This window comes from Lampetra planeri, chromosome 2 (assembly GCF_965212315.1).
Source record: "Lampetra planeri chromosome 2, kcLamPlan1.2.h2, whole genome shotgun sequence".
NCBI lineage: Eukaryota > Metazoa > Chordata > Hyperoartia > Petromyzontiformes > Petromyzontidae > Lampetra > Lampetra planeri.
In genome coordinates, this window is record NC_136108.1 from 33,564,403 (window position 1) to 33,585,323 (window position 20,921).

At 53.1% G+C, this 20,921-nt stretch overlaps 1 pseudogene; it reads left to right on the top strand.

Annotated features, from left to right (window-relative positions):
• LOC144732286 (neuronal acetylcholine receptor subunit alpha-2-like) lies at positions 1 to 16,815 on the top strand (annotated as a pseudogene).
• The last annotated feature ends 4,106 nt before the right edge of the window (positions 16,816 to 20,921 follow it).

Sequence of the window (20,921 nt, forward strand, 5' to 3'; positions counted from 1 at the left end):
GACAGAGACGCGGAGACAGAGAGAGACAAGGAGCCAGGGAGGGAGGCTTGCTCATTACTGAGCGGGGTGAGGGAGCGCGCTTAACCCAGCCAAGCGTAAGTTCCCCTCGCTGATGCTGCTGATGCTTGGTGGTGGATGCGAGTGGTAGGTAGGGGGTGATTGTAATAGCTCGCCGTTCTAGATGGTGCTACTATTGAGTGGAAGTGGTTGTGGTGGTCGGTAGTGGCAGTGGGTAGTGAATAGTGGTGGTGGTGTTGGTGGACAGCGAGTGATGATGTTGATGATAGCGGGTGGTGATGTAAGTGGCAGTGATAGTGGGTAGAGCAGTGGTGGTAGTGAGTAGTCGTGGTGGTAGTGCGTAGCAGTTTTCGTGATATTGGGGTTGCGTCGTAGCAGTGGGTATAGTAGTCGTGGTGGTTGTGAGTGGCAGTGAGTAGTATTAGTAGCGGTGAGTCGCAGTGGCGGTGATGGTTTTGGTCGCTTTGCCATCTTCATCAAAGTAATGTCCGGGTGTCACGGAGGGGAAGAGACCAAGGCTCTGGGATAGACTGCGGCTCCGTGAGCCGAGGCCATGCGGGGTGGACTTCTCACCCTGGCTTCGCTGCTGGGGGTCACGGGTAAGAGGGGGGGAGACACCCCGGGACAATCATCATCATCATCACCGTCGTCACGATCATGATCATAATCACACCGGGTGCATTCGGCCGTGTGTGCTGGCGTCACTCTCCAACTCGTCACATTTGATAAATTACTCGCACATTTGGTAAAGCCACGTCGCATCCCCCCCCTCCCCCCTTAATGACAGACTCATTCCCGCTCGTAGGCTGACTCTGCGTACATCTTATGCCGCACAGGGACAGCTGCTACAAGGGGGGGGTCCCCTTGGCGAGACTGCAGCAGAGAATTGTAATGGTGGAGATGAGATGTGACGCAAGGCGGTTTGAGTTGTTGGGGTGTTTAGGCAAGCGTTTTTTGTTAACCCTAATCATCGTGATCATAATCATCTGCGTCACCATCGTAATCATCGAAACAATAATCACGATCATAATTATGATCAACAATCACGATGGTTTCTGTCATCGCAACCACCACCATCATCACAATCATGATCACGATCGTCATCACGACCGTTGGCGTGGTCACAATCATCCCCGTCATCGCGATCATCATCGCAACCACGATCACAGTCACCGTGATGACAAATCATCAAAACAACCGCGATGAGCGCGCACTGATGCTGACGCGCTCGTGAAGACATTCACCAAGAGGCGTTTTCAGTCGAAACAGGGAAAAAAATTGCAGCAGCAGCCGCTGTATTTCCCAAACGTCTCTTATGCAAGTGAAGGGCTCAACTGAAGCGCACGGAATCCGTGAGAATCCCAGCGGGTTTATTATTCTTCTTTATTCTTTAAAAGCCGGGCGCACAGCTGCGTAAAGGACATTCACCCCACGTGTTTTGAGTGGTTCTCGTCACGGAGGGGGGGGGGCTGAAGAGGGCTGAGCCCCCCCCCCCCCACTTCCTCCTGCAGGCTAAATCCCCCCCCAAACCCCCTTTAAAAATTCTGAGTTAAATAAAAAAAATATGTTAGCACAAAATTGTGTACAATTGGCCATCGCAACCATTGTTCAATTACATCGGGGGCCAGAGCAGAATGCACGATACGACAACAGCAGGTGGCATTTCCGTACGTACGCTAATTCTGTTTCACAATTAACATTTGTCGAACGTTCGTTTGACATTTACTGAATTGTGCCATTGCACCCAACCCTCTTGAATTCGTGTATATCCTCCCCCCCCTCCTTTTTTAAACAAGACCAGGCTACTGGGTTGTCCTGGAATACTGTGGAGAATTGACCATGCCACAATGCGTCCACGTCTTGCCTTCAAACCGTGACATCGAAGGCATGGTGTGATGACCACGTGTGCGCCAGGCATGATGGCAGTGCGGTGCTCTTTGCATGGATGTCGCATCCGATGGATGCGGAGGGGAATCTGTGCGAGCGATAGTGAAGCGGTTAGCGCGCTGCAACTACGAATCTGGCGACCCGAGTTCGATTCCCACCAGCGACAATTATCTGACACCAGTCATAGGCCTCCACTAAGTCGTCTCAGCCTCAAACGAGTACTTGGTGCGGTGTGTAAACATCGACGCCGGGGAGACAAAGGCGGACGGGCGTGGTGCTGGCCATCCACCTCCTCGTGTGCCGTGCCGGCCTTTATAGGTGCTCGCTAACAGCACTTGCCCCCAAAAAGTATGTCAAGGCTATAACGGGGGATCTTTGTCTTTGTGCGCCATATGTGAGGATGACGGCCGCAACACGTGTACGAGTTAGTCGATGTCACTTCATGCGATCGAGGCGAGTTGCGGCGCGTGGTAGACAGACAGTCCGCCAGACGTTCCAACTTGATTTAGTCAAACGCTGTTATTCATTATTATTGCTGCACGATGCTACCGTGGTGTTAGCACAGTGGACGACTTGCAATCTACAATCAATCTCCCCGGCGCGAAAGCTGAAACAATGAACAAGATTTTTACACCCCCCACCCACCCACCCTCCTCTACGCCGCTGCCCACTCAGCAATAGATATGGGTACCCCCTGTCTCTTTCAAGACGTCTGGGTCATCTTGGAAGAGGAGGTCAAACGTCCCCTTGAGAGGTCTTCTCTAGAACTCTCTCAAGCGGAGATTCTTCATTCGGCAGTGGCGTCAACAAGGACTTTTCAGCCCTGCACCTTTGCCTTGTCGGATACGCGTCGACAATAGCGGTATTTTGGGTCAGATCGCGTAAGTATAAATGTTTAACCGTACTCAAACAGAACGGCCGGTTCACACAAACTGACGCTCGCTCACCGCCGGCGGTGAAGCCCCATGGCTGGGGGAATATCGAACTCAGGCGGTCGAGGTTCGTAGCCGCGGTTGCCTTCGTGAATCGCCGTGCGTCACCGCCCGCCGCAAGCCGATCGTGAGTTGGTTGCGGTGCGCGCGTTAAACGTTTGCGAGCGAACCATCTCAAGCGAGAACATCAACAGCATCATCATCAACTGCATCATCATCAGCGGCATCATCATCAACAGCATCATCATCAACGGCATCATCATCAGCGGCATCATCATCAGCGGCATCATCATCAACAGCATCATCATCAACGGCATCATCATCAACGGCATCATCATCATCAACAGCATCATCATCAGCAGCATCATCATCAACAGCATCATTATCAACAGCATCATCATAAGCGGCATCATCAGCGGCATCATCATCAGCAGCATCATCATCAACGGCATCATCATCAACGGCATCATTATCAGCGGCATCATCATCAGCAGCATCATCATCAGCAGCATCATCATCAACGGCATCATCATCAGCAGCATCATCATCAACGGCATCATCATCAGCAGCATCATCATCAACAGCATCATCAGCGGCATCATCATCAGCAGCATCATCATCAACAGCATCATCATCAACAGCATCATCATCAGCAGCATCATCATCAGCGGCATCATCATCAGCAGCGGCATTATCAGCGGCGGCAGCAGCAGGACTCCCGCACGATCGGGAGCCTCATTACCCCGTGAAGTTCAGTGCACGGCTCTGCTTGTCGTCGTACGTAGTTCGTCGTACGTAGTACATTGCACGGTCTGCTTGTCGTCGTATGTAGTACGTAGGCGATCATTGCATTTTACGACGGCGTTTCGCCTGCCGAGTCGACCTAGAGGTCAGACTGCGCTCGCTCGCTCGCTCCCCCGGTGCGCCTCTGAGCCACGGGAGCTCAGGTTCAACATCGTCGTCGTCGTCATGCTCGTGATGTAGCGTCTATCCATTGCTGGCCAGACGAGGCGGGGGTACCCACACTTTACCCCACCACGTGCGATCCGTTCGCCACAGTCGATTGGCAAGTCGGGTAAGTGGGGGGGGGGGGGGGGAGATTTAAGAAACCTGCCCCCCATTGTGTCGACTGGCGCGCCGGGAGGTTGCATCGAGCCGGCGACCTCTGCACTGCAAGGTCCAGCGCGCTCGCCGCTCACCGCGGACAGCAACTCCGCTGAGCACCACGAATGCAAATATGTTGTTGTTGTTGTTGTTGCTGCTGTTGTTGTTGTTTTTAAATCCTTTATATTAAGTTCACTTGCTTGCTTGCTTGCGCGCTTACGACCGTGCAAATATTTCGGTCGTTTTTTAACCCACTTCCCGTGATCCAATCGAGCTGATATTTTGCACACAGACTCGTTGTGCGTGACAATTTATTTTCGTGAAAATGTTTTTCCAAAATTTTCCATTTTTTAGGGAAATTTTTTTTTTCATATTTAATTTAAAATACCAATGTGATAAAAATGAAACTCTTACTCAAGTAAAACAAATGAATAATAAAATAAAACCGATGCCACGCATATAAAGGATTTATAGTGAAAAACTTTGTTTTTACGGGTTAATTTTTTTTAAATCTCTGCCGCCGGGTGGGATTTGCGGCCAGCGCTGTGCCAGGGCATCCCCCAGGGCCGCTCCCATGCCGAGAGCCGCCTCTTCCGCCGCCTCTTCAGGCGCTACAACAAGTGGTCACGTCCCGTGGCCAACGTCTCCGACGTGGTGGACGTGAAGTTCGGACTCTCCATCGCGCAGCTCATCGACGTGGTGAGCGACTCTGCCGCTCGCCGCTCCGCGCTGCACGACACACACCGGCAGTGGGGCAAGGGGCTCGGCGGTGCTGCCCGCGGGTCAGACGGGGATGCCGCGACTTCGTTTCACACGGCCCCGTAGCCAGCCAGGACCCCCCCACCCACCAAAAGACAAAGATCCCCCGTATAGCCTTAACAGACTTGTAGATTTGAAGCTTTCGTGACTGCAGGTTTTTTCGGTAAAGTCACGTAGGTAAAAAAATAAAATTAATAAAAGTAAAATAAAATAAAAATCACGACGTTTCGGAGGCAACACAAGCTTCCGTCTTACTTGATACAGCTGTCGGGCTGTGACGGTTCCACCTGAAGACGGAAGCTTGTGTTGCCTCCGAAACGTCGTGATTTTTATTTTATTTTACTTTTATTAATTTTAATTTTTTACCTACGTGACTTTACAGAAAAATCCTAAGAATACCTTAACAGACTGTTGGGACAAGTGCTGTTAGCGAGCACCTATGAAGGCCGGCACGGCACACGAGGGGGTGGGTGGTCAATACCACGCCCGGCCGCCTTTGTCTCCCCAGTGGCGATGTTTACGCACCGTACCAGGTACTCATTTGAGGCTGAGTCGAGCTAGGGGAGGCCCAAGACCGGTTCAGATAATCGTCACTGATGTTGGCCGTGGGGGGGGGGGAATCGAACACGGGTCGCCGGGTTCGTAGCGCGGCGTAGCGCTAACCGCTACACTACCGCTCCCCACCCACCACCCCCGCCACCCACCTCCCCCACCCCCCACCACCACCGCTCCACACCCACCACCACCCCGGCCACTATCACTTCGACAACGTCCCCGCAAAGACGACGTCACCGTCTTCTCCGTATGAAAAAAGACGCACATTTTTGTGTCTGTATTTTATGTTTGCGTCTCGTAGTCCGGTTAGAGTTTGCGCGCGTCCGTGCGTGTGGCCAGATTGGTTTCACCTTCTTTGACCCCGGGATCAGTCGCGTGGGGTGCGTCTTACAATCCGGAGAATAAGGCACTTGTCACTTGGAGACAATCTTAGCCGCACTAATCGGTTAGTAGAGGGGAATATCAACAGGGAAACACCGCGTGTCTGTGTTGTTGTTGTTGCACGCTCAGTCACCTCGTGAAGGTGATGAATAATATTAATTTTCGTTATCGCTGGATAACTCTACTATATGTGTGCATGTTAATGCGTGGTTGGCACCTGGGTCTGTCCCGTCACTTCCTCTGCCAGCGAGCCTTCGACACTTCACGTGGCCTCAAAGCGCACCTAGCCTGGCACAAGCACCGTGGTGAGGTCACCGCCACTTAGCCCTCGGGAATAAAAAAAAACTTCCTCATTTACACGACACACAACAACATAATCGTCTCCGATTTGGCCACGTACGGCGCGAAAGAAGTTCAACTCGCAATGCATTGGAGGCTCCTTTCCTACAAACACCAGCTTAATCGCTCGCCAGCGTTGCTTCGAGCTTGCCGGACTCTGGCTTGCTCGAAGCCGCTACAGAGTTTTGCTTGTGGGTGTTTTGAACCACCGCTGCTGAAATGATGGCCTCTAGCAGGGGCCGTGCAGCTGATGGGATGTGTAAAAAACTAAAAAAAAACTTGTCTGCTTAGTCAGTGCCGGATTAAACTAGTGCGGGGCCTGTAGCATATGTTATAAAGGGGTGCTAAATAAAAAAAAAACGTAAATATTAAAACACATTAATATTTCACTTGCATAGTAAAGAAATTGTATTTTTTCATTTGCTATACAGCCGGATAATCACTAACGTTAAACACCCAGTCGTTCATAAAAGTTGAACGCAGTATAGTACTATAGTAATAGAGCAAGTGCAGAATCATTGAACTGTAATTGATAAATTGAAAGCATTTAACGCGGGGTCCTTGAAAGTGCGGGGCCCGTAGCTACTACACATATAGTAGCTACTACATATGTAGCTACTTTTGCTACTCAGAAACCGTCACTGTGCTTAGTTAATCCCGAGTCAGACTCGCTCCTCCACCACCACCACCCACTCGCTGCCGATTCCGATGAATCATCGCGATTTGATTCAACAAACGATTCTTTAAACAATGATCCCGTCCGGTCTACGAATGTGTGGTGGATGTAGCGGCCTCTAGCGGTTGACGTGGTCATGTAAAATAAAGGTGCATACGGGGATGCGTTCAGAGTAATTGAAAGCTTCGAATCTAGTAATTGAATAGTATCGATTCTTAAACCTCACGAGAATACATACTTGGAATTTACAGCCCGATTTTTTTCGACCCTATGCTGGATGAAGGCCTCTCCTCCCCACGGCGTGGGGAGGAGAGGCATGGCTGGTTCTGAGCATACTTCACCGGTCCGGTCACCGTGGGTGGCGCGGGACACATACCACTCGCTATTGATGGTTAGCCGTTGAACTCAGGTCGCCGGGGGTCACCGGCCCGCTACACACTGACGCATTGTCACATTCGCGTGAGTAATAAACAACAGCAACGAATCTTAATTATTTAATTCAATTTATTATTTTATCTTTAGACGTGACTTAACCGAAAGAACCAAATAATAACAGCAACGAAACATTGATGTGGAGTGGTGGCGCAGTGGTTAGCGCACACGGTGCCCGGCCGCTTCAGTTCAATTTCTGGACGCGGATAACATCAGTGGCGAGTCATAGGATCCTTGCTCACACTACACACAACCCACACTACCCATGCTGGTGAAGCATGGCCACAAAACCTCCATGGACCGACCTGTTGCCGAGGAAGCATTCACCCAGCACTGGATTATTGATACAAACCTGTACATTATTATTCTATAAAAAACACTGCAGGTTATTATTATAATGCTGCATAAAATATATGTGCCGTTTAAAGGTTGCCCTTGACATGGAAGTAAACCGGAGACTCCGGAGAAAACCCACCAACACAGAATCAGAATACTTCGTCATCCCGGAGGAATCAGATGAGCTATAAAGCTGTATTTCACAGATGTCCACCAGAGGGGGGTGACACTCAGCGATGCCATCTCCTGGCAACACCTCGCAGCCCCACGCCTACAACACCTGGCAAGCACTGATGCTGGTGACCCATCCTAGCACCAACCAGATCCCTCATCCCAAGCTCTCAGCAGGCTCCGACCTGCTTAGCTTCCTAATCTCCGATGAGACGCCGCGTGATGGGTCCGTATCGACTTGGAGTACATCGGGCGATTGGATTTGAACGCTACACACTGCGCAGTCGCGTTTCGCTTCGTGTGTGCGTACAGACCAAGGGGCCGTCCATAAATGACGTCACGCACCTAGGGGGGGGAGGGAGGGGTCAGACGTTTGTGACGATGTGTGACGAGGGGGGGTGGTTGAGAAATCTGACGTCACATAAAATGCGCAACTTTAAATAAATATAGACAACACGTTCTACTTAATTAAATAGACTTTTTGATAAATGTTTTCTCCTACAACATCAGAGTGCAGCGCCACATTAAATACGCACTACAATGACAATAGTTTAAAGCGATTTGAAGCATTTTTTTTGGGGGGGTCTGACTTTTTGTGACGCCGTGTGACGAGGGGGGGGGGGGGGTCAAAAATGGTCCAAAATCGCGTGACGTCATTTATGGACGACCCCAAAGCCACTCACAGACCCAGCGTTCCAATGGAACGGTACGAAGTGGCCCTTTGACTGTTGCCAAGGTTCCCCGGTGGTCGAGACGGTTCCTGGCACGACCAAGATGTCACCGTCGAGAAGTCTATCGCAGTGAAATCGACGTCAACCTTAGAGCAATTAGAGAGGGTGCACGCGATGTGACAACTCGTGCCAATCGGATGTCACTGGCAGGGCCGTCAATCTGTCGGGGGCTGGGGGGCTGAGGGGTGAGGGCGGTGAGGGGGGGTGAGGGTTCCGGAGCTAAATCCCACTGTGTAGGCCCTCCCGACGCCTTCAAACCGAACCGTAAGCGTGACATCTGACACAGTGACGTCGAAATGCGCCCCCCCCTCCCCCCCCAAAGCGAGGGGCCTGGGGCGGTGCCCTCCCCCTCCACCCACCCCCCGTCCGCCGTGTACCCCGAGGGGACGGCTCTGGTCAAGCGGCGCGATTGTGACCCGGCCGCCCGCCCTGTGTCCGCGTCTCTCCCCGCAGGACGAGAAGAACCAGATGATGACGACGAACGTCTGGCTCAAGCAGGTGCGTGGTGAGCGTGGTGCGTGGTGAGAGTGGTGAGCGTGGTGAGCGTGGTGCGTGGTGAGCGTGGTGAGTGTGGTGAGCGTGCTGAGCGTGGTGAGAGTGGTGAGTGTGGTGAGTGTGGTGAGTGTGGTGCGTGATGAGCGTGGTGAGCGTGGTGAGCGTGGTGAGCGTGGTGCGTGGTAAGTGTGGTGAGCGTGGTGAGCGTGGTGAGTGTGCGGTGACGATGTTGGTGAGCGTGGTGAATGTGCGGTGACGATGTTGGTGAGCGTGGTGAGTGTGCGGTGACGATGTTGGTGAGCGTGGTGAGTGTGCGGTGACGATGTTGGTGAGCGTGGTGAGCATGGGGCCGGCTGCAACCAAAGGAATGGGCGCCCCCACGTCTCCTAGTCCGGGGCCAAAAGTTGACACCACTGCAGTTGCACCCCCTGCACACTCGATCGCTGTTGTCGTCGTTATTGCGCAGGAGTGGCACGACTACAAGCTGCGCTGGGATCCCACCGAGTACGCCAACGTCACTTCCCTGCGGGTGCCCTCGGAGATGATCTGGATCCCGGACATCGTCCTCTACAACAAGTGGGTGGTGCCCCCTCGCCGTGCGACCGACAGCCATCTCGACATCACAATCAGAAGACGTAGTTGTTACAGGGGATCAGAAGACTTAGTTGTTACAGGAGAATCAGAAGACGTAGTTGTTACAGGGGAATCAGAAGACGTAATTCTAGATTTGAAATCAGAAGACGTAGTTGTTACAGGAGGAATCCGATGAGCTATAAATCTCTTTTTCACAGAAGCGTGTTTCTACAACGCGAATTGGATAGTTAACCGAAAAAACCAAAGAGTCTGAATCCTTGCAATCACGAAAGCTTCAAATCTAGAGTTAAAGTTTCACCAATGTGACGAGATGTTGACTACCTCACCTGGTATACAGGAGGTCGTGGGTTCTATCCCAACCCTGACGCCTGCTGTATATTTGGAGTTTTTGTGTTCTTTCTTCCCGTGGTCGTATGGATTTTTCTCCGGGTCCTCCGGTTTTCCCCTCCACATTTAGAATCAACGTGCATTTAGATTATTTGGCTGCTATAAACTTCCACGTGATAAGCCACTTCGTTGGGCTATCATTTGTGGCCAGGTCGCTTCTGACAAAGATCTTCATAGCTCAGTTGGCTTTACCTGGTCAAATAAACAGTTTCTATAACGTGATGAATGCATTCGGAAACACATTTTTTTTTATCATAACGCGGATGCGAATTGGATATCACGCGATTGAGTGAACAGAGCTACGTCACGCGAGTCGGAATAAAGTGGTCGTACGGCTGCCTCGGCGTAGCATCGCACAAGGCAGCGGGATGCTGCTGGATCCTTCTAGATGCTACCCACGCGCCTCAGTCTTTGTTCAGCCTGCGTACCCGTCTCACCATGTTATCGCGGACTGTGTGTTGTTATAACGCGATTTGTGTTCGTCAGGGACGCTGCTACCGCGTTCTGAGAGCACAGACCATACTGCCTCGCTCCGCCAAGCATTCTCCCTTCTCGCGCCCTTTCACGATGTCCATTTTCGTGACCGGGCTTTACCGCTTGCTCGCCGAGATTTCTGCGCCGGAGTAATAGCCGGCGACGTTTGATGTCCGCTCGCTCATCGCGTTGAAGGGCGCTCGGGGCAAATGACAAATAACGCGACAGATTCGGGGACGCACACTGTGGAGGACACGTTAGCAAACGTTGTGTGCCCACTGGGAGGAAGACGCAGGCACGCGGGGTCAACAGCGCACGGCGCGCCGCCGACCCAGAGGCCTCTTGTTCATGGGGCGCAATTCAGATTTCGTCCAAGCGAAAATTCGCAATAATCGGGAATTCGTAAATCGAGGAATGGCCGGTATCGTTTCGTAATTTCCAATTGTGTCCCGATTGTCCCGTCTGCGTCACGTACGTTTAGGGGCCATCCATAAATGACGTCACGCACCTAGGGGGGGGAGGGGTCAGACGTTTGTGACGATGTGTGACGAGGGGGGGGGGGGTTGAGAAATGTGACATCACATCAAAATGCGCAACTTTAAATAAATATAGACAACACGTTCTACTTAATTAATTAGACTTTTTGATAAATGTTTTCTCCTACAACATCAGAGTGCAGCGCCACATTAAATACGCACTACAATGACAACAGTTTAAAGCGATTTGAAGCATGTTTTATTTTGGCGGGGGGGGCAAAATCGTCCAAAATCGCGTGACGTCATTTATGGACGGCCCCTCACGTACGCACGTCTACGTACGCCCAACTTTCTACCGCTCCGTACGTATCCAAACCGCGCCGCTAATCGGAGCGTTGCGTTCGCCGTCTCTCCCTCCGCCCGCGGCGGTCGCAGCGCCGACGGCGACTTCATCGTGACGCACATGACCAAGGCGAACGTGCACCACAACGGCACGGTGCGCTGGACGCCGCCCGCCATCTACAAGAGCTCCTGCAGCATCGACGTCACCTTCTTCCCCTTCGACCAGCAGAACTGCACCATGAAGTTCGGCTCGTGGACCTACGACAAGGCCACGATCGACCTCAAGAGCATGGGCCGCAACGTGGACCTCAAGGACTACTGGGAGAGCGGCGAGTGGGCCATCGTGCACGCCGTGGGCACGTACAACACCAAGAAATACGACTGCTGCCCGCAGATCTACCCCGACATCACCTACTCGTTCATCATCCGCCGCCTGCCGCTCTTCTACACCATCAACCTCATCGTGCCCTGCCTGCTCATCTCGTGCCTCACCGTGCTGGTCTTCTACCTGCCCTCGGACTGCGGCGAGAAGATCACCCTGTGCATCTCCGTGCTGCTGTCGCTCTCCGTCTTCCTGCTGCTCATCACCGAGATCATCCCGTCCACGTCGCTCGTCATCCCGCTCATCGGCGAGTACCTCCTCTTCACCATGATCTTCGTCACGCTCTCCATCGTCATCACGGTGTTCGTGCTCAACGTGCACCACCGCTCGCGCGGCACCCACTGCATGCCGCGCTGGGTGCGCCGCGTCTTCCTCGACCGCGTCCCCCGCTGGCTCGTCATGAGGAGGCCCCAGAGCGTGGCCGAGGCTGAGGCCGCGGCCGCTGCCGCCCTCGCCCCGGCCGTGATGGACGAGGCCCCGGGGGCCGCCGCCGTCGTCGCCGGCGCTGTCTCGGGGGACGCCGCCGAGAGGGCCCGGGGCCTACCCGGGAGGCTCGGCGCGCCACCGTCGCCGCCGCCGCGGCGCTCCCGTGAGGACCTCTCGACCGACGCCGCCGCCGCCGTCCGCGAGTCGCCGACGGCGTGCGGGTTCGCGCCGTCTCTCCCTCCGCTTTGCCAACAGCTCACGCCTCCTCCTGCTCCTCCCTCTCCGTCGTCTCGCGGAGACGACTACGCGGACTGCAGCCACTGCGCCTTCTCGCGCAACCTGCTGCTGGCCGTGGAGGGGGTGCAGTACATCGCCAACCACCTGCGCGCGGAGGACGCCGACTTGTCGGTAACGCGGCGCCCCGGGCTCGTGTCACTTCGACCGGGGGCTGTGTCCCTCCGGGGCACGGCAGGGCGCACCACAGGGGAGTCCGGGTTGGGTGGTGGTGGTGCCGTGGCAAGGGCGGGTGGGGGGACAGGCAAGGGCCGTCCGAATGTGTTGCCGAAATGTTGGGAATGGAGCGAGCATTGGTGCCTAATTTTTCATGGGGGGGTACCGCAGTAGGGGGGGGGGGGGGGCAGTGGAGGAGCGGTGGGGGACACACCATGTCTCGTTGTGACTCTGGGTTGGGGTCGTGGTGAGAGAAGTGCCCGACTTAGCTCCGGCTATGAATTGGACGAGGAGCCGGGCACAGGCAGAGATGGGAAAAACATCTTCTTAAGTTTTTTCGGTAAAGTCACGTCGTGATTTTTGTTTTTATTTTATTTTACTTTCTACGTGACTTTACCGAAAAAACTTAAGAAGATGATTCCTTGCAGTCACGAAAGCTTCAAATCTAGAATTATGGGAAAAACAAGTTCAAATTACGTCACCGTAATTTGATGCAGGCTACCAATGAACGACACGTGGTCGTTCCCGAATTACAGGGAACAACAACTGAACATTGTGCAAAGGAGCACGGAGACGTATGCTTGGATCGAGGGGGGGAGGAGCCTTCATCCAGCAGTGGATCGACCATGGCTGATAATGTATTTGTATCATCTATACGTCTGGGTGGGTTCCAGCAGGCCCCTGCATTGAGTTGTCTGGCCAGTTCCACTCAGCGTGTATTCAGACTCGCCAACCAACACCTTTCACGAAGAAATGACGCCGTGAATTTTCACAGCGGCGCCACCTTCGTCCCACGACCAATTCACCCGCGACGCGCCCGATCTTGTCAGGCCTTGCGAAGCTAAGCAGGCGTTGAGCCTGCTCAGAGGCTGGACAGCACTGGGGTTGGGTGACCGCCACCGTGGGTCCATGGCGAGGTGCAGTAGACAATGTGGGCAGCAGGGGGCGGTGCAGCAAAACCCATTGATGTCCCCCCACACCCCTCCCCACACCTTCGCCTCAATCCGCACTCACCAGCGTGGTGAAGTATGGTCCATATATATAAAATGTGCTGTGCATGTACAACATGCTAAAACTATACTCTTTTGTTCTTTCGGTAAAGTGACGTAGGTATAAAATGAAATAATGTTTTATTTCTGCAGTCACGAAAGCTTCAAATCCTGCTAAAACTAAACACATTTAAACCATTTTTTTTTTACCAGATAAGGCCCATTGAGCTGTGTAACTGTTTTTCCAAAAGCGACCTGGCCACAAATGATAGCCCAACGAAGTGGCTTATCATCGTGTGGAAATGCATTGCAGCCAAATGCTCCACACGCGTGATGCTGATTCTAAATGTGGAGGGGAAAACCGGACGACGCGGAGAGAGAGAGACACGCAAACTCCAAAATCTACAGCAGCAGGCGTCAAGGGTCGGGATCGATCCCACAACCTCCTGTATACCACGCGAGGTAGTTACCATCTCGCCCTTGCTATTATCGATATGGTTCGACCGCGTTCGTGGTAATTTACGTCGGCGCTGCTCCGTGAACTCTCCATCTCCGAACCTCGAGGCCGCACCGGGAGATCTGGGGGTGCGAGAGCGTGAATGCAGCCTGTAAATCGCACCGTTATCTATCGTCGCCGGCTCTTTCGTGCTGAGCTGGCTTCGCGATAAATGACCATTAGCGTCAATTCGGGCCCATTACCCGGGGGTCCTCGACCTATAAGATCGGCGCCGTAGATTTATTGAGGTTTTCCGCGCCCCCCTATCCCCCCCCGGTTCCCCAAAGCCAGGAGACGGTGGGCGGCGTTTCTGGCTCTCGCGATTATAGATCGGAAAATCGTGAGAACGCGGAAAATGCTCTCGGACGTGTTGTGTGCGTCTGTGTGTTGTGTCTGTGTGTTGTGTCTGTGTGTTGTGTCTGTGTGTTGTGTCTGTGTGTTGTGTCTGTGTTGTGTCTGTGTTGTGTGTGTTGTGTGTGTGTTGTGTGTGTTGTGTGTGTTGTGTGTGTCTGTGTGTTGTGTGTGTGTTGTATGTGTTGTGTGTGTGTGTTGTGTGTGTTGTGTGTGTTGTGTGTGTTGTATGTGTTGTGTGTGTGTGTTGTGTCTGTGTGCTGTGTGTGTGTGTTGTGTGTGTGTATGTGTGTTGTGTCTGTGTGTTGTGTGTGTTGTGTCTGTGTGTTGTGTCTGTGTTGTGTGTGTTGTGTGTGTGTTGTGTGTGTTGTATGTGTTGTGTGTGTGTGTTGTGTCTGTGTGCTGTGTGTGTGTGTTGTGTGTGTGTCTGTGTGTTGTGTCTGTGTGTTGTGTGTGTTGCGTCTGTGTGTTGTGTCTGTGTTGTGTGTGTTGTGTGTGTGTTGTGTGTGTTGTATGTGTTGTGTGTGTGTGTTGTGTCTGTGTGCTGTGTGTGTGTGTTGTGTGTGTGTCTGTGTGTTGTGTCTGTGTGTTGTGTGTGTTGTGTCTGTGTGTTGTGTCTGTGTTGTGTGTGTTGTGTGTGTGTTGTGTGTGTTGTATGTGTTGTGTGTGTGTGTTGTGTCTGTGTGCTGTGTGTGTGTGTTGTGTGTGTGTCTGTGTGTTGTGTCTGTGTGTTGTGTGTGTTGTGTCTGTGTGTTGTGTCTGCGTTGTGTGTGTTGTGTGTGTGTCTGTGTGTTGTGTGTGTTGTGTCTGTGTGTTGTGTGTGTTGTGTCTGTGTGTTGTGTCTGTGTTGTGTGTGTTGTGTGTGTGTCTGTGTGTTGTATGTGTTGTGTGTGTTGTGTCTGTGTGCTGTGTGTGTGTGTTGTGTGTGTGTGTGTTGTTCGTGTGTTGTGTGTGTGTTGTGTCTGTGTGTTGTGTCTGTGTGTTGTGTGTGTGTTGTGTGTGTGTTGTGTTGTATGTGTTGTGTCTGTGTTGTGTGTGTGTTGTGTGTGTGTGTCTGTGTGTCTGTGTGTTCTGTGTGTGGCTCAAGAAGCCGCCGTGCAAATTATCCATCCGCCAAAGTTGGGGGCCCCGATCAACCGACCGGCTCGCTCGGCCTGAAGCAAACTTGAGAACGAGAACGTTGAAAACGACCCAAAGAGTCGCGACGCGACCGGCTTGTGTCTGAAGGCAGAGTCGGACTTTTAATCACCCGTGAAAGGGCCAAACAAAGACAAAGATCAGAGACTGTTGGGGCAAGGGTTGTTAGCGAGCAGCACCTATGAAGGTCGGCACGGCGCACGAGGGGGTGGGTGGCCAGCACATCGCCCGGCCGCCTTTGTCTCCCCAGTGGCGATGTTTACGCACCACACCAGGTACTCATTTGAGGCTGAGTCGAACTAGGGAAGCCCAGGACCGGTGCAGATAATCGTAACTGGTGTTGGCCATCCGCGGGAATCAAACTCGGGTCGCTGGGTTCGTAGCGCAGCGCGCTGACCATCACGTTTCACCTCGTCACCTGCCACTGCGCACGGGACTTTAAGGGACAGATGTAGCTGAGCATACTAAACTCAACAAAAAAAGTATTCCCCTCTAGGACCCGATTAGTGCGGCTAGGACTTAATTTCATGGAATATTTTCCTGGGCACCCCAAACCGCCCCCCCTCCCCCCACCTCCCCCAGACACTTGGACTTGAGCCCTGGAGGGCTGTGGCTGGCATTAAAGCCCGAGTGCGGCTAAGATGTCTGTGGTGACGGATGAATCGCATTTGTGGTCCGTTTCGAAGCGTTAGGTCTCTCGTTGTTGTGTGAAATGAAGTCACGGGCAATGTTTGGCCCATGGATCGTAGCCTCCCTGCCAATGGTCCATACGTATTATCGTATTCTCCAGACCAGGGGAAAAGTAAGACGCACCCCAAAACCCGTGCCTGCTATCAATATTTTTTTTTATAAATCTGTTAATCCGCACACACAGCTGTGTGTTGCACTTCTTTCGCACCCTACATAGCCAACCATGCTACTGGAATACAAGACGAACTCCCCAACTTTTGATTTAAAATACAGGGGGGGAAATGCGCGCCTTTGTAATCTCCAGACTCCTACGATTGTTCTGCTTGTTTACCAAGGAAAGCCTCACTGAGTCTCAATGCTCCTTTTCAGGAGGATCCTGCCACGTTTTTTCCCCCAATAGGAGCCGACGTTCCTTTATGTACTCCCAATTGAGTAATATGCAAGGTCGTTTTTCTGCCTTGGCATGTTTCGGCCAATACCATTTTACATTCTCTTTGTGGTAGCGATGGGAGGAAGCAGAACACGTAAACCCCGAGGAAGCCCCAAACAGAACAGGGCGAGAAGCATACAAACTTCACGCTGGAAGACGCCCGAGTCGGGAATTGAACTCGTGTCCTTGCTGTTGTGACGCTCTCTCCACCCCGTGCAGGTTAAGCAAGACTGGAAGTACGTGGCGATGGTGGTGGACAGGATCTTCCTGTGGACCTTCATCATCGTGTGCATGATGGGCACCCTGGGGCTCTTCCTGCCACCCTGGCTGGCTGGCATGATCGTCATGGGCAGCAAGCAACTGCACGTCGACTGAGCGTGGGCGGGCGAGCGAGCGGGTGGGCGGGCGAGCGGGCGAGCAGGCGAGCGGGCGAGCGGGCGGGCGAGCGAGTTCGCGGATGGTGAGGAGGCAGGTCCGGAGCGAGGTGACTCGCCCCCCCGACCACGTCCGATCTCGCCACGTCCGAAGCTGCACGGCTTAATATCTCACCGAATAACTTGCAGGTCGCCGCTTAGACTGGGCAGAAGGTGGCACGTGAGCAGCGGTAGTCACGGCCATGGCGAGAGCTCTCCTGGACGCGATGTGCAGAGCGCGAATATATCTTTTTGGCCCGCCAGCCGACACACTCCCCGCCGAAATGAATCCCTGGGTGTGGTTATGGAGTGTGCAGGCAGTGCAACTGCGCCACAGCCCCATGCCCCTCTCCCCCCCTCCCAAGGAAGTTCAGTCGTCAGACTACGAAGAGGTGGGAAATCCATCCCTCGCACCAGGCCCCGTAGCAAGCACCATACCACGTCGCTTGTCGTGAGTAGCGTACTTTGACTTCCCGTGTTGCCATCACCATAGGTGAGCGAAGTTGATGTTATGCACGTCAAATAAACATTTACTAAACATTACACGTCTGGTTTTAGGCGCAGAAACCTGATTCAATTAAATGTATGTGCGTATGACGCTACCGACTTGCTGTAGGTAGCGAATAGGAAGTTTCCAAGCTGTGCTAAGGACTTGTGTATTTCATAGATTCTCACAACAGCAAGTTTTAAAGAAATCCATGTCTGTTCCCATTCGGCACGTGGCGCCTGTTTTCCTTATGTTAAATCCGATCGATTTACGGGATAAACACTCTAAATTTAGACAAACACCATCCCGGGTCTCCAAATAACTTTTTCGATTCGAATGAGCGCTGTTCTTTGGAATTCGAATCGAAATCTATTTGGAAGATGTTTGATCTGACGATGGGTCGAGACGCATACGTATTTCTCAATAAGCATCCTACTCGCTCGATATGCAGATCGGATCCAGTGAATGAGTTTTGAGACTGAGTGAGGCTGCATGCGATAGATTCCGTCAAATCACAGCGATAAAGCACGACACTGCCATAAAACTAGAGCGGTCAAACAGATCACAGCACCAGTGACCAGTGGTGGCCCATCGGAAACTATTCTGTCGTGAGAAGAAAAAACAAACCGAAGGGAGGAGACTCAATGATGTAATGAATGGGAATAGGAACGGGAAAGGGGAAAGAGATAAGATAAATAATGGAAAAAAAGAAGGAAAAATATGGAAGAACGGGAGCAAAGGGTCAGGAGAGATGAGGATAGGATGAGGCTGCATGAGGCCCTCGACCCCGCTACTGCTGCTGCACGGAGCGGTGTCTGTTTCCACAGGGGGTGGGGGGAGGGATTCAGGTTGGGGCGTGGCCACAACACAAGTCACGTGACTTACGGAAGGCTTGAGCTGATTTAGACGGATGGACGGTAAGACTCACCCAACTTATTCCGATAAAAGTAAAAGGTCAACGTTTGATTCGAGTAAGTTGAGTTGAAAGCTGGAGGACGACCGCCGAAGAGATGTGGCTCATGTTCAGTAGCCAGATGTGGATCATGTTCAGTAGCCAGATGTGGCTCATGTTCAGTAGCGAGACGTGTTGTGTCATTGCAGGACTGTGGTGGATAGCAAGCACGATGGGCATCCTTAATTCAGCAGTGGATAGATCATGTCTGATCATGTGGAGTTGAGCTATATCGCTTAGTTGTACTTATATTGCAAAATGGAAGCGGCGCAGCCTTGCAATGTCCTTGCTCACGCCACGACTGGCGGAAGGGCCTCCACTCGAGGGCGCTCGAGAGAGAGATTGCGAGCCGCCCGAGTGGGTATTTGGCCTACTCTTCCCTGCCGGCCAGACGTCTCGGAAGAGACGGGAGGTTCCCACGCTTCAGCCCATTGCACGCGACCAGCCGTGACAACTTAAATGTCGTGAATGCATTTAAACTGCTGGGGTGGTTGGAGGCGGCGGCTTGAATGGGAGGAGAGAAAGGGGGGTTTAAGAAGCTTTCCCCACCGTTTCAAACTGACAGCCTGGGTGGTGGAAAGGTCCGGTGCGCTCACCATTACACTCACCGTGGCGGCATGTCCCACGATCCTTTCCGCCACCGTCAAGTTTTCCGCGGCGCGCCGCTTTTTGCGGCGGCGAGCGGCGGATCGACCGCGTGGAGTCGAGCCGCCCGTCCCCCCCCCCCCCCCCCTCGGTTCGCGATTGCGCCCCGCACGGCATCCCCGCACGCGTTGCTCTTTAAAGTGCAAGACAAAAAAAATGTAACGGCAGGGCGGGGGGGGGGTGCACGCGGCCCTGCGATTTCCCCGCTCGCTCCACCCGCTGTCTGCAACGAAACTTGACGAGTTCGCGTCGTCTCGACGCTCCGCGTGCCCCGGGCGAAACGCGCGCACGGCCAAGCGCGCAGCCCTCTCCGCACACAGCCTGCCTGCATGAGTCGCGTATCGTCCAGCAATACCACGAGATAGACCACGCGACACGCACACATAGAGATGATGCATATATATATACACGTGGAAAGTTTAAAGCAATAAAAGTGGTTATACCTCTTGGCCAATTGTCTGGTGCTCACGAAATTTCACGTCGCGGCACAACAGGCCCCCGGGGCTCCTTCGCCCGCTCACATGGAAGGGCGGGCGGGGGGGGCGGGGGGGTTGGGGGGGTCGGAGGGGGGGGGGTTGGTTGGGGGGGGGGTCGGAGGGGGATGTCGGGGGGGTCGGAGGGGGGGGGGTCGGGCGGGTTCGGGGGGGTTTGGGGGGGTGGGTTGGGGGGGGTCGGAGGGGGATGTCGGGGGGGTCGAGGGGGTTGGGGGGCGGGGTCGGGGGGGGAGGTTCGGAGGCGGGGTCGGGGGGGGAGGGGCTGTCTGAGGGGGGGTCAGGGGGGGGGGGGGAGTTGGAGGGGGGGGGGCTGTAGAGCTCTTGTGTGGGAAGCCACCGTGACGACGGTGACGGCCCCCGCTGTGTACGCACGGCACGTTGAACTTCTCTCGCACCGTACGTAGCCAGCCGTGCTCATCGGAGGTGCGGGGGAAAGACACCGAAACTCAGCACCAAACAAAGCAGCGCTAAAGAATTGAGTTGTCAATCGAGATGGGGCTGTGCGTGTCCACGCCGTGCGTCTGCGGGATGACCGAGCGAGGCAAACGCGCAACTCTCGAGGCACAGAATGACAACGTCGGTATTTTTTTTCGAATCACGCAAGTTTAGCTCTTTAATGCAAAAAATTAGAAAAAAAGCTGTACAATATCATACATTCTGCATTCCTCGACGGCAGCCGAGGAGGAGGAGTTGGTGCCTCGTTCTCCTTGTGGCAGTAAAGTTACATACACAGGAGTCACAACCCCCCCCTCCCCCCGATTCAAACCTCAATCCCAACCAAATCCCATTGTACAAAATAGAGCAGGGAGCGCTACACTGCCGTTTGCTTTGTGCAGTCCCCGCTCCTACGGCTGTCGCAGAACTCACGCTCTAGCGGTGCTGCCCAATACATTCTTAAGATTTGACTCCTCCGCATATCAGAAGTTCCAAAGCAGCTCCTCGGAAAATCACAAAGCCAGGCTTCTTTAACACGATGCCACTGGCACTAATGTGCAATTTGCAACACACTCAACACGCGCGCGCGCACACACACACACACTACCAACATCTCCCAAACAAGAAACATAAAACATACACGTGGGTAATATAGTTTCATGAACACCATGCATGCGGTTTTAAGACGTTGCGTGTAACCGTGTAGAAATGGTACCGTATACGTTTTCCGACACAGGTTCATTCAGGCGTTTAAACGACGGCGCAAAGAAGGGGCACCCCGAGCAATACATGTTCTGATGCGTGTGGCGTTGTCTTTGTATTGGTCGCCTTTTGGCGTTTTCTGGTCTGGGCCATGATGAAGGCTGTCTCTGGTGTAGGCCCATCGGTTTCAAAGACAATGCGTGTATTATCAGAGCACGTGTGTGTGCATGTTCAACACAAGTACGTGTGGTTAATGCAGACTAGGTTCTTGCAAATGGTGTCATTTGGTGTTTGAACATCTTTAAAGCTGTTTTATTGCAAGAAAGGGTACATCCTATTGTTATGTTTTCATA